Source organism: Schistocerca serialis, chromosome 6 (genome assembly GCF_023864345.2).
Source record: "Schistocerca serialis cubense isolate TAMUIC-IGC-003099 chromosome 6, iqSchSeri2.2, whole genome shotgun sequence".
NCBI classification, from domain to species: Eukaryota; Metazoa; Arthropoda; class Insecta; order Orthoptera; family Acrididae; genus Schistocerca; species Schistocerca serialis.
In genome coordinates this window covers 55961837-55976336 of record NC_064643.1, presented here as the reverse complement: position 1 = coordinate 55976336, position 14500 = coordinate 55961837, and the positions used below count along the sequence as shown (strand labels likewise).

The 14500-nt window shown below is 44.3% G+C and overlaps 1 pseudogene; it reads left to right on the top strand.

Moving 5' to 3' along the window:
• The first annotated feature begins 12168 nt into the window (after positions 1-12168).
• Positions 12169-12286, top strand: LOC126485483 (5S ribosomal RNA; annotated as a pseudogene).
• Positions 12287-14500: the final 2214 nt, after the last annotated feature.

The following is a 14500-nucleotide window of genomic DNA, read 5'->3' as shown; positions in this document are numbered from 1 at the left end:
GTTTAGGGACAACAGGTTTAGGTAGGATTTTCTTGGAAATAAATGATGATGTAAGATAATGGAAAATAAATAATGAGGTAAGAAATATGTGAACATATAAATACAGAAAGCATGCTTGGATAGGATTTTTTTAGTGGAAACAAATGTTGAAATAAGACGAAAGATTTATGGAATGAAGTTTTTGGTTGGACTGCAGTACCAAATGTTACACTGAAAACAAACCCTGTCCTTTCCTCCTGTGTTATTCTGCTATGTGTTTGTGTTTTTCCTGTCTTCATGTGTTTAGCTAATAAGATTTATGTTGTAGAATTTTTCTAGTACTAAGCTACATTCACTATGATGAGGAATACTGCATTAATTTTTCTAGTACTAAGCTACATTCACTATGATGAGGAATACTGCATTAATAATATGTTATTTTCTTTGTAAAGATGTTTATAGACATTGTTAATTCTATTCTGTTTCAATGCTTATGTGTGAAATTAATGTTTCAAAAACTATTCTCATTATTTTATTTATTTACTTATGTCATAATTCCTGTAACACTGATTTATATGTTTATTTCTATTCTTTTGTAAAGCCTGTATTACTACAAATGTTATGTGTACTATTATGTTTTAATGATGAATTTTGTACCTTTGTTATTGTATTCTTATGTTATAAAATTGTAATTGACACCAGTTCATCAAATTAAGTAACTTGTAAGTTACAGTTCACTGCACACATTTCTGTTGGTCATAGTATATGGACAATATGTGAGAAGTAGGGACTGTCAGTGTTTGGACGTGTGTTCATAAGTCAGCAAGGGACTGATTAACAGCATTGCTGGTTCTAAGGACATTTCAAAAAAAAATTGTCAGTGCACAAGTGGTGGTTCATGGACTTGCTATATTATCTGCAAGACTCTTCAATGGTGATTGTGCACCCGCACAGTCACAACAGATGGCTGCTAGCCATCTCTACAAGGACTACAGTGGGTCTGCACCTTTGATGGCCCACCAATACCATAATTTCTACAAGGACTGTAGTGGGTCTGCACCTCTGGTGGCCCACCAATACCGTTATCTCTACCAAGACTACAGTGGGTCTGCTCTTTGATGACACAACATTCTTCAAAACTTCGACTGACTCTGCTATGGGTTGGCTCTGTTGTGGCCAATTACCTGTCTGCATGTCAAGAGTCAGCACTGTCTTTCCGTTGGAAGGACAACACTACTTCTTCAAGACTGCATGGAAATCCACTACTTCAGTGTGCATTTTCGTTTACTGCTTAGATTTTGAGAAAAAAAAACACTGCAATTTTACTGTGATGAAAGATCCGGACTGTCTTTATGGACCGTGAGAAAATTTTAGCTTTTGACCAAGATTGTATCGATAAGTGTGTGCATTTGATTTCCGTGTTATTGTAATTATGAACAATTTTTGCAAATCTGTATTGGCCACTGCCCAAAACAATTTGTAAAATTTTTTGTGGGGAGCATGGGGGCCATGTAAGTAGGCTGTTTAGGTTTTTTTAATGATAACGCCACGTAGCGCTCTGTTGAAAATGACTGGCTGTGCTGTGTGCAGTCTGTGGCTGGTTTGCATTGTTGTTGGCTATTGTAGTGTTGGGCAGCTGGGTGTTAACAGCGCGTAGCGTTGAGCAGTTGTAGGTGAGCCGCCAGCAGTGGTGGATGTGGGGAGAGATATGCGGAGTTTTGAAATTTGTAAGACTGGATGTCATGAACTGTTATATATATTACGACTTTTGAGCACTATTAAGGTAAATACATTGTTTGTTCTCTATCAAAATCTTTCATTTGCTACCCATGCTTATCAGTAGTTAGTGCCTTCAGTAGTTTGAATCTTTTATTTCTCTGGGAGTAGTGGCGCTCGCTGTATTGTAGTAGTTCGAGTAACGACGATTTTTGGTGAGTTAATGTTAGTCAGGGCCATTCTTTTGTAGGGATTTTTGAAAGTCAGATTGCGTTGCGCTAAAAACATTGTGTGTCAGTTTGGTGTTAATCAGAATAGGTAAAGAGCTAATGTCTGAGTGTGTTCAGTTCTGCTCAGCTGTTTGAAAATCAAACAATGTAAGAGGTTTATCAGCACAGTAATTAATTAATTTTTCTAAGGGGACGTTTCATGCCTACTTTCATTCCATAATGTCAAACGGTATAATATTTTGGGGTAAATCTTCTAGTCAGATAAAAGTTTCCAGAGGCCAAAAGTGTGTAATACGCATTATTTATGGAGTAAATTCACTGTCGTCCTGCAGAAACCTCTTCAAAGAACTGGTTATAGTAACTACTGCCTCTCAGTATATTTACTCCTTAATGAAATTTGTCCTAAATAATATATCTCTTTTTCCAACAAACAACTCAGTTCATACATACAATAGCAGGAAAAAAATGATCTGCACACGGATTTAAAAGCACTTACTTTAGTTCAAAAAGGGGTCCACTACTCAGGAACACTTATCTTCAATAATTTACCAGCAAACATAAAAAATTTAGTTACAAATAAAGATCAGTTGAAAAGGAGCCTGAAAGGGGTACTAGTGGCCAACTCCTACTCCACTGACGAAATTTTTAATAGAAAAAAATTATGTATTGTATTTATTCATACTATTAGTATTGTTATTTCAGCTTAAAAAAATTGATATATTCCACATCCACGAGGATCTCCTCAGCACGGATCTATGGAACGAAAAACTAATCTAATCTGGGTGAAGCCGTGGGTTTTACGACGACACGATAAAAGCATTCAACAAAACTTTTTACTTGAGCTTACAGTGGAAGACGTCAAGTCGTACATCAATTACTTAAGAATGGGTGAGCACACATTTCTGTATGTGCTCAGTGGAGTGTATCGTCATATCACGAAGCACAATATTCACTTAAGAACTGCTACATCTTCAGGAGACAGGCTCACTGTAACACTCCGATTCCTTGCTACAGGAGAGGGTTATGTTAGGTTTGGTTGGGTTAGGTCAGGTCAGGTCTCCAATCTTCTTAATCTACTTTTGCATTCAGGGTGCCTCACGTTGTAAAGCGTCTCATCAGCTTCATACATCTCTATTAATTTTGTAGTTGTCATCATACACCAATTGTATTTACCGGCAATGTTTGTAAAAACACTACAGACGACAGAACACTGCAGCGATGCTAGCGCTCCATGTGGTAACATGTCACATTGCAGTGAACAGAAGACAAGCGATTTCTTTGATCAAATCTACAGCGAGGCCCTAGATTTGATCAAATATTGGACGATATTTGACAAAGTTCCTATTATATCATCAAATATCTTTGACAAAGATTTTTGACAAAGATATTTGACAAAGAAATTTGATAGTGTAGTACCGGCCTTGGACGACACTCGCCCGCGGCCAGCGCCCCGGCGAATTCGTGTGTTGTCGCAGTGGCCGAGCAGTGTCGCTCAGATGGCCGTGCGGACAGCCCAACCGCCCGCCGCGCCTCGCAATGCCGCTGTACGCGCGCTCCTTACGGACGACAGACTGCCGCGCCAGCAGCAGTCAAAAGCGGCACAAAGCCGTTAGTCAACAGACGTAACGCTGCAGTGGATCGTGACGGATGGTCAACAGCAGCAGACAAAAAGGAAGAGGAGCACTATTTAAACCCGACTGGGAAATTAATTTCCTTTGTACTGCTGTCGAAAATCATGCCACATGTTGAGTATCTCATCGGAACCTCACGTATTTAAAAAATTACTCGATTGAACAGCATCTTAATACCTGTCACAAATATCAGTTCGAAAATTTGTCACAAGAGGAACGCCAGTCAAAGCTTGAAGAACTGAAAGAAAATTTCAAGCAGCATTACAGCGAATTAAGTGTTTCCTATCGTATGACTCTTAATTATTTATAAAAATGATAAGTAAAACTATATTTTATAATCTGATATGTCACCTAGCAATGTGCTAGTTATCGAATATCAGATTGTCAGCAACAAGGAACATTTCTTTTCGGTTAACTTTTATATTTGGGCTGTATTAAATCGCGTCGCACAGACATAAGAAAAATTTCCTTGTGGGTCATTTTTGGCCACTTTCTGAAAAGCTGTCACAAACGCTCTCTCGGGCAGCATAGTCTCATTAAGAGTCATTCTTTGTTTTGCTATATTTGTGTTTTTATGGATGGGAAAATGTATGTTGTAGTTTGATTTATGTTTTCAATTAATTAAAACGCAAACATTTCAATAGATAAAAATTTATTTTGCGACCACATTTCACTTTCCTTGCTAGCGTCTACGGCCGCTTTTCAGAGTAACTGGGGGGAAAACGAACCTAAAACCAATCTTTCTTAGTTAGTTTTTTTTTTTTTGAATTTCAATGAATGAAACAATTAATTGTTAAAATGATAAAAGTGTTTTAAAAAACAGGATTGTACAAAATTAATTGTATGTTCTTTTTTGCCGTGGTAGGAGCAGGAAACAAGTGGGCCAAGTCTGCGAGAAAGTTACAAATGCTCGTTGAAAATTGCGGAAGCAGGGAAACCCTTTGCGGCTGGGAATCTCATCAAGGATTGCCTGGTCGACTCAGCGGCTTGTATTTGTCCTGCAGACCTCACAGAAAAGTTTGAAAAAATAGCTCTTTCGCCTCAAACTGTTGCTCACCGAGTCGAAGATATGGCCTTAGATATGGAGCAGCAGTTAATGGAGAGAGCGGCAAACTTCATTTCACTTTCTATCGCTCTTGACGACTCCGCGGACGTTGCGGACATTTCTCAGCGCGTCATATTCATCCGAGGTGTCGACGACAATCTGCGTGTCACAGAAGCATTTCTCGACCTTGTACCATTAAAAGACACAACCAGGAGTTTGGATATTTTTCTAGCCGTGGAAAACGTGTTAGAGTCAATGGGTTTAAAATGGGAACGCCTGACCAGTGCAACAACGGATGGTGCCCCTGCGCTACGACGGATACGCACTGGATTTCTGGGTTCCGTCAGGTCAAAAATGGCTGAAGTCGGCTGTTCTTTTTTCGCGGCAGTCCATTGTCTGTGCGAAGACCGTCATCATAAAAAATGTTATGGACACCGTTCTTCGAACTGTTAATTATCGTCGATCGCATGGACTCACACTCGCCAATTTAAAGAATTTCTGGATGATATCGAAGCGGAATACCCGGACATCCCCTACCACACCGAAGTAAGATGGCTGAGCAGAGGAAAGGTGCTTCATAGTTTTTTATCCTTGAGGGGTGAAATAAACACCTGTTTGGAAATGAAAGGACGTCCAGAAGAATCAATTTGTGATCCTAAGTGGGTGGAGAATTTGGCTTTTTTGAGTGACCTTGCTGGTCATTTAAATACTTTGAACATTTCATTCCAAGGCGAAAATCACTCTGTTGTTGATTTAGTGCAGACGATTCAAGCATAAAAAAAACTTGTTTTGTGGATTTTTCAGATTATGTTCAAATCATTTGCGAATTACAAGAACAGACTGAAAACAGATTTTTGGAGATAAGTGAGCTTCAACCGGCCTTAGATATATTTGTTCGCCCGTTTTCCCTTCGGGTAGAGGACATCTCACAAGTGCTTCAACTAGAGCTGATGGATCTGCAGTGCGACATCCGCCTGAAGGACCGCTTTCTTACATGTAAAACTTTGGATTACTTTTACAGCCGTCTTCCACGAGAGACATATCCTCTTTTGGACAAGCACGCGGCTGAAGTTCTCTCAGTGTCTGGTTCCACGTATATTTGTGAGCGCTTTTTCTCTTTTTTAAAGCTTCCTAAAACTAAGAACCGTTCATTACTTGGCCATAGATGTTTGACTACTTCTTTGAGATTAGCTGTCTCACGGAATATTGTACCAAACCTAGACAAAATCGTTTCTTCGAAAAAGAAAAACGTGTAAAATGTTAATTGTCTTCTTTAACAATGTTGACTGTAAGAATTAAAGAGCTTTATAACCTTAATTCTATTTTTCATAAGTTTTCAAACTCGTTCAGTTAAAATTATTACGTACAAAACAGCAAACTAAGGATCCGATTTCTAAACTGTGAAAAGGGATACGAAACGCTGTCGCACGAAGTAAGACAAAATATATTTACTTGTAATATTTACTTGTAACTACTAACAGTAAGAATGAGACTCTATATCCCTTACATAAAATTATTTCTAAAACAGAATATTTTGTTTCGTTAGATCTGACCGCGGGACAGTACAGTGCAGAGCAGTGCTGTGCGGTCTCACTGGCTCCGCAGCTCTCTCTCTCTCTCTCTCTCTCTCTCTCTCGCTCCTACGCCGAGGCTAGCGACACACGGTCGTGTACGGGGCGCTGAACTACATTGCCTCGCGCCCGCCGGGCGCAATTCGTGGATTTTCCTGGCTTCGACGGCGGCGTCAGTCGACACGATCGTCGACACTAAACAATAAACGACACTCATCCGACCACACGATTCCACTGACCCGCAGTCCAATCTCGATAATACTGGGCCCACTGCTATCGTAGCTGACTGCGTTGTTGGGTCTATATGGGAAGACGTAGCGGTCCTCTGCTGCGGAACATGTTCAACACTGTGCGCTGAACGATGGGCTCCAAAACACTTGTGCCTGTGCCAGAAATGTATTCTCTCGACAGACTTGCCACAGATAACCGCCTATCCTGCTTTAGACAGTGGGCGAGCTTCCGATCTATATCTTCTGTGATGAGGTAGGGACGTCCAGCTTCTTGTCGCCCAATCGTGGTTTCAGCGTTCTCCAACCCTTGATGCTGACCACAGTAGCGCGCCAACAGCCGTCCAGCTTCGCCACTTCCGAGATGCTCGCTCCCAGTCACTGGGCCACATCTATCTGGCTTTGGTATTCCGCATTTGCGGCACTTTTCGTCGCTAGAATTATTCCCCATTGCTCTCTGCTCCGCTCACGTATTTCTCTTATCGTGTCAAGTCCCCTCAGCGCCAGCGAGCAACACGCAACCCCGCGGTGGCAGTGGTCATAATGTTTCGGCTTGTCAGTGTACACATTTATTAAAGGTTCTCAACCGCACGGTGTGATCCGCAGCTAGTGCTGCAGTCTTTGAAAGAAACAGCAGGCTCCTGATAGCCATGTGTGTCTGTAGTTTGGGTTACACACGACACACATTCACGGCGTAGTGGGTTTCGTAACGGGACGTACAGAAATGGCGACAATGAGCAGTTGCTTTTGTGGAGTGACAGTGTAGTATTGTTGCAGTGATTCCGCCTCTGTGAAAAGCTTTCGCCTAGAATTACTCGACGATAGCCGCGAAAATTCTCTCGCTTTCGGCGGGGTCGCAGTGAGACCGGGCGCCACGTAATTCCGCAACTGCACACAAAATTAACGCGGCGAGCCGGCCGTCTGAGTGACTGATTCGGCAGCCGGCTGCGGCAGATACGGCGCGCTGCGGCGCAGTGCCGGCCCGCCCACCGCGCAAACAAAATTCGAGCCGGCCGAAACAATTAGTGCCGCGCGGCGCGGCGTCTGTAATTAGCCGGCGAGCGGCGCGGGGGCGGCCGTGGGCGGCGGCGGAAGCGCGGTCTGTTTGCAGCGCCGGACCCCGGCGTCCAGCCGCGCCGCTGTGATCACCGGCTGTGCCGCGCGCGATACGCATCTGATCCGCAAACAAATAGGCGCCTCGGCGTGGCTTTTCAGCGACTGCTCATCCCCTGAACCGTAAACCGGCCACCACTCGTCTCTGCCCCGGCACATCTCCCACTCGCACTCGTGGCCCCAAACCGTTCATCCAGCTATAGTCTGGTTAAAACTACTTGACAGTTGTCACTTCACACGCTGGATGTGTCTTCCTCCGATCAGAGCGCTCATCGTCATGTCTGAAGTCTACACACACACAAACAGAGACAGAGAGAAACGAAATGATTATACCGAAATACTCACATCTCGTGCGTCACTTATGCAGTTATCATCAGAGAGAACGGCCTACAGTAGCTCAAATTCTTACGACATCGTGTAAAACCGAATTATTTAAAGGCTGAAAATGATTTTTACTATCGGATCTGCAGATAAATAAATGTAACTAAATAAGCTCAACCAACTTCCATAGCGCAGTCTATCGACACGCGGTTATGGAGTAAAATTATTATAGTTTTCAGTTAATTGGTTTCAACCTAATTTTTCATTTTTTATCTTTTGTTGCATCATTTTCATCAATCTACTGACCTTTTAATTTGGTTTTATTTTTCTTCCCATTATTCATCTTCTGCAGTATGCTTGTGTCACGTATAATACGTAAATGAAATTCCAACCAGGACTGCTCACTGGTAGCTATCGCGCCAGCTCAGTAGCAAAAACTAGAAGTTGCAGATCCTTTTAGCGCTCAATCTGAATTTTTTCCCCTTGGCTTTGCTCGTAAAATTAGATTTAATCGCCGTGAGGAAAGCGGGACTGTTTAATAGTTCTGCCTCAGGTTGATGACCTCCGTTTTCTTGAATTATTGCACATCAACAGGTTCTCGTTAGGTTGGGACACGAGTGTAAATTCGGGGCTACGAAACGCGATCCCTGCCGCGCTTAAGTCATTGGTCATTTAAAATGAACCGTGGACAGTGTAAGTAGGCTGTTTAGTTTTTTATATCGGTAACGCCACCACCACGTAGCGCTCTGTATGAAAATCACTGGCTGTGCTGTGTGCAGTCTCTGGCTGGGTGGCATTGTTGTAATATTCGCTATTGTAGTGTTGGGCTGTTGGCTGTTAACAGCGCATAGCGTTGCGCAGTTGGAGGTGAGCCGCCAGCAGTGGTGGATGTGGGGAAGTAAGATGGCGGACTTTTGAGAACGGATGGTCTGGACGTGTGTCCATCAGAAACAGTACATTTGTAAGAATGGATGTCATGAACTGCTATATATATTATGACTTTTGAATACTATTAAGGTAAATACATTGTTTGTTCTCTATAAAAATCTTTCATTTGCTAACTATGCTTATCAGTAGTTAGTGCCTTCAGTAGTTTGAATCTCTTATTTAGCTGGCAGTAGTGGCGCTCGCTGTATTGCAGTAGTTCCGAGTAACGAAGATTTTTGTGAGGTAAGTGATTTGTGAAAGGTATAGATTAATGTTAGTCAGGGCAATTCTTTTGTAGGGATTTTTGAAAGTCAGATTGCGTTGCGCTAAAAATATTGTGTGTCAGTTTAGTGTTGATCAGAATCGGTAAAGAGCGAAATGTCTGAGTACGTTCAGTTCTGCTCAGCTGTTTTAAAATCAAATAACGTAAGGGATTTACCAGCACAGTAATTGACTAATGTTTGTAAGGGGACGTTTCAACAGAGCATCTCCTGTTCCTGTCATACCTGATGGCAGCAGCTTTCAACATCGCTCCGCTTTACATGAATAGAATTTCAGCGCTTGTGAAATGACCCGCCGTGACTGCACGTCGCTTTTAATAGAGCGGTAGCCGATGTGGGAGTACTGTAGCCCCAAGTGACACACGTCAACTATCAAGTAATTTTAAACGGGCTCCAAAAAGTGACACTGCATCGCTGTAATTTGGCAACAACTCCGACAGACATCTTGCCCTTGACATCTTCACTAACGATTATGAAAACATTATTTTCATCATGGCAGCGACAACAACAACCGTTATGACATTGACTCGAATGAAAAACAGCACACAGTTGCACTAACTTATATTTATTTAAACCTTATAGCAGAAACTATGGTCATGGTTTAAATAAATACAATTTAATCCAAGTGTGGGCTGTTTTTCATTCGAGTCGATTATGAAAACTGCAACATCTAGGAAATCCGGACAGAACGAATCTAAACACTGAAGATCAGCTGAACACTTCCCAGTGTCTCGTAAACAGCAACAAATGTTTAACTAGTTTGTGTCGGGCCTGCAGATCTAGCAATAAAGGGCCCTATTGGATAACGAGAGGTCGCGGAATCGAATCACTGTCGGTTCAAATGGCTCTGAGCACTATGGGACTTAACTGCTGAGGTCATCAGTCCCCTAGACTTAGAACTACTTAAACCTAACTAACCTAAGGACATCACACACATCCATGCCCGAGGTAGGATTCGAACCTGCGGCCGTAGCAGCAGCTCGGTTCTGGACTGAAGCGTCTAGAACCGCTCGGTCACAGCGGCCGGCGAATCACTGTCGGGCCTCGGATTTTTCTGTCTGCGTTTTGACCCAGCCGCCATCTCTCAACGGTGCGAGGACTCTTTAGAAACGACACGTGGCTCAGGTGCACGTTAGACCCTTTCCCCACTTGGACAACTGGGGTAGGTTCAGGACACGCAAGTCTCCCTAGGGGGTCCAATTGAAAGACTTGCACCCGGGCAGTGAGCGACACGAAATTATTTTTACGAGGGCTACTCGAACGTAAGAAATGCCGCGAAATGGAAACCACGGAGGTGTTGGGCAGTGTTTCAAGTAGGCCCGTAGATGGCATCCCCTCGCTCCTCTCAGTGCCAAACACACATTGAGTACGCAAAGATGCGTAGAAAATATGGTCTCGCGCCAAGTATGGCTACCTGCCGAGATATTTCGCCTGATTTGGTGCAACTCCAGATAATGTAACTGTCACGCAGTTCCTTCTCCAGCAGAATCCTCCGACACACACTGCAGCAACAAGTAAGACTCTCCTGCAGCATTTATGATGGACACTGATCATCCACTATACAGTCCGTACTTGCCTGCCCCTGATTTTCATCTCTTCTCACAGGAACCACTGGCTACGAAGATCAAATTTTGGCACAGACAACGAGCTGCAGTCCAGGGCAGAAATTTGTCGGGAAGCTCAGGGGCTGCCTTCTATGACGACGGTATTGGAAAGTTGGTACAACACCCTGACAGGTGTCTAAGTCGGAGCGGCGAAGATGTAGAGAAGTAGATAGAAGGTGTAGCCAACTGTTAAGACACGTCTGATTTTCACTGTGGTTTCTATTTCGCGACTGACCGTTCCTTAGTTTCCGAATAGCTCTCTCACATTAAACTGTCCGAGTCGTTGACGTACATGCCTTAATGTTGGCGGACCTCATAGGCACACGGCAAATGGAATGTGGCGGTTACGGTCTCAGTACCTGCGTTCCCACAGTATCAGGGTGGGCTCCTCCGCTCCATACAGTGCAGTATAAATGCCGCTGCACTGGTAATTATCTGTACTACGCGGGGTAGAAAGCACTCGAAATTATAGTCACCTGCTCTAGTAAGATTTTTCATATTTTCCCATATCAAATACTCATGTGCTCTAAGATGTTCACCTCTTATCGCTTCGGTTTGTTTACTCCATTCCAGTATACAGCCACATTTAACAGATTGTACCTACATATTCCATACAAATTACAACTATTTGAAAAGACTTCATATCACCGCTGTGGCATTCTGTAGCAGATCAACGAAGAAAAACGTATTTGCATCATTTTTGAAGGGAGTAGCTTAACCTGCGGTTTTCGGATTCTAAATCTATATCTGACAGCAGCCTCTCTTTCTCTCTTTTATAGGATACGAATTCACCACGTCGTCAGCTCGCTGTGGAACAGAAAATAAGCAACCACCGCACACTTAGTTGCAATCGAAAGTAATTTAATTTTCACTGTGAACAAAGGTTTGCTGGAATGATTTCTTTATTAAATGGGAATAATTATTATATCTGCTTTCTGTCTTCTCCTTGTGCGTTTTAGTACAGCTTTTTCTCCTACATATTGCCCTCGTATCGCTTTTCTATCACTGTGATGTAATAAAAAAAGCACCCTGCTTGTTCGTCAGTAACATCGCCCTCATTTCCACGGAAAAATCAAGGTAGTGGGTCCATAAAGCGAATCTAGAGGCTCATCAAGCAGCCAGGCTTCTAACTTTTCCAAAGTAAATGTAGTGTGGGATACTATTGTTGCCTAAAAGCATTCTCCTTGGACGCTTCCTAAGCCTTCCTCTTACTCACTAGAATTATTAATTCAAAACTCAAACGGAACATTTTATTTTGGAAAAGAAGGTGTAGCAAACAACTTTTCTTTCAATTTTGTTCTGAAAGATGATGACATTTCTATCTTAGATATTTTAAAAACTTTCCACCTTTGTGTTTGTCTTTCACAAACTTTGTCAGTACGGCTATATTAAAGTTCAACAGTGTTAACAGAATTGTGATGCAAAAACAGACAGCTACAGCTGCACGTGGTTCCAATTAATGTTCGTTAAGAAACCGAAACTAGTCGCCGAATAAATAAATATCTATTTTAGTTGAAACTCTGGCCAACGGCTTTGCTGCAGTGGTAACACCGATTCCCGCCAGATCACCGAAGTTAAGCGCTGTCAGGCTGGGATAGCACTTGGATGGGTGACCATCCAGGCTGCCGAGCGCTGTTGGCAAGCGGTGTGCACTCAAACCTTGTGAGGCAAACTGAGGAGCTACTTGATTGAGAAGTTGTGGCTCCGGTCTCGGAAACTGACATAGGGCTGGGAGAGCGGTGTGCTGACCACATGACCCTCCATATCCGCATCCGGTGATGCCTGGGGGTTGAGGATGACACGGCGGCCAGTCGGTACCTTTGGGCCCTCATGGCCTGTGGGAAGGAGTTTAGTATTAGTTGAAACTCTGGTTGTTGCTTTTTGCGTCACAATGTAAAAATGAGTTGCTGTTTCACTATACCCAACACGCTAGAATTATATTAATAGAATTATTTTCGGGTGCACGACAATGTTCTGTTTCACTATACCCAACACTCGAATTATGATAATAGAATTACACTCCTGGAAATGGAAAAAAGAACACATTGACACCGGTGTGTCAGACCCACCATACTTGCTCCGGACACTGCGAGAGGGCTGTACAAGCAATGATCACACGCACGGCACAGCGGACACACCAGGAACCGCGGTGTTGGCCGTCGAATGGCGCTAGCTGCGCAGCATTTGTGCACCGCCGCCGTCAGTGTCAGCCAGTTTGCCGTGGCATACGGAGCTCCATCGCAGTCTTTAACACTGGTAGCATGCCGCGACAGCGTGGACGTGAACCGTATGTGCAGTTGACGGACTTTGAGCGAGGGCGTATAGTGGGCATGCGGGAGGCCGGGTGGACGTACCGCCGAATTGCTCAACACGTGGGGCGTGAGGTCTCCACAGTACATCGATGTTGTCGCCAGTGGTCGGCGGAAGGCGCACGTGCCCGTCGACCTGGGACCGGACCGCAGCGACGCACGGATGCACGCCAAGACCGTAGGATCCTACGCAGTGCCATAGGGGACCGCACCGCCACTTCCCAGCAAATTAGGGACACTGTTGCTCCTGGGGTATCGGCGAGGACCATTCGCAACCGTCTCCATGAAGCTGGGCTACGGTCCCGCACACCGTTAGGCCGTCTTCCGCTCACGCCCCAACATCGTGCAGCCCGCCTCCAGTGGTGTCGCGACAGGCGTGAATGGAGGGACGAATGGAGACGTGTCGTCTTCAGCGATGAGAGTCGCTTCTGCCTTGGTGCCAATGATGGTCGTATGCGTGTTTGGCGCCGTGCAGGTGAGCGCCACAGTCAGGACTGCATACGACCGAGGCACACAGGGCCAACACCCGGCATCATGGTGTGGGGAGCGATCTCTTACACTGGCCGTACACCACTGGTGATCGTCGAGGGGACACTGAATAGTGCACGGTACATCCAAACCGTCATCGAACCCATCGTTCTACCATTCCTAGACCGGCAAGGGAACTTGCTGTTCCAACAGGACAATGCACGTCCGCATGTATCCCGTGCCACCCAACGTGCTCTAGAAGGTGTAAGTCAACTACACTGACCAGCAAGATCTCCGGATCTGTCCCCCATTGAGCATGTTTGGGACTGGATGAAGCGTCGTCTCACGCGGTCTGCACGTCCAGCACGAACGCTGGTCCAACTGAGGCGCCAGGTGGAAATGGCATGGCAAGCCGTTCCACAGGACTACATCCAGCATATCTACGATCGTCTCCATGGGAGAATAGCAGCCTGCATTGCTGCGAAAGGTGGATATACACTGTACTAGTGCCGACATTGTGCATGCTCTGTTGCCTGTGTCTATGTGCCTGTGGTTCTGTCAGTGTGATCATGTGACGTATCTGACCCCAGGAATGTGTCAATAAAGTTTCCCCTTCCTGGGACAATGAATTCACGGTGTTCTTATTTCAATTTCCAGGAGTGTATTTTCGGGTGCATGACGACAGAAAAAAAATTGTTCTCACTAGCAACAATGTCAGTTTATTCCGGACCAGTAGCCCCTTTCTAACAGTCTCTTTCTCTTAAGAAACAAGGGTACTTATTTTAAAAAAAAGGTTCAAATTGCTCTGAGCGCTATGGGACTTAACATCTGTGGTCATCAGTCCCCTAGAACTTAGAACTACTTAAACCTAACTAACCTAAGGACATCACACACATCCATGCCCGAGGCAGGATTCGAACCGGCGACCGTAGCGGTTACGCGGTTCCAGACTGAAGCGCCTAGAAGCGGACGGCCACACCGGCCGGCACTTGTTAAAAGCAGCTTGCTGATAAAAGAGTTTACAAGATAGTTTTAGCTAACCATACACCATATATTCCGACCCTGAGCGTATTAGTTT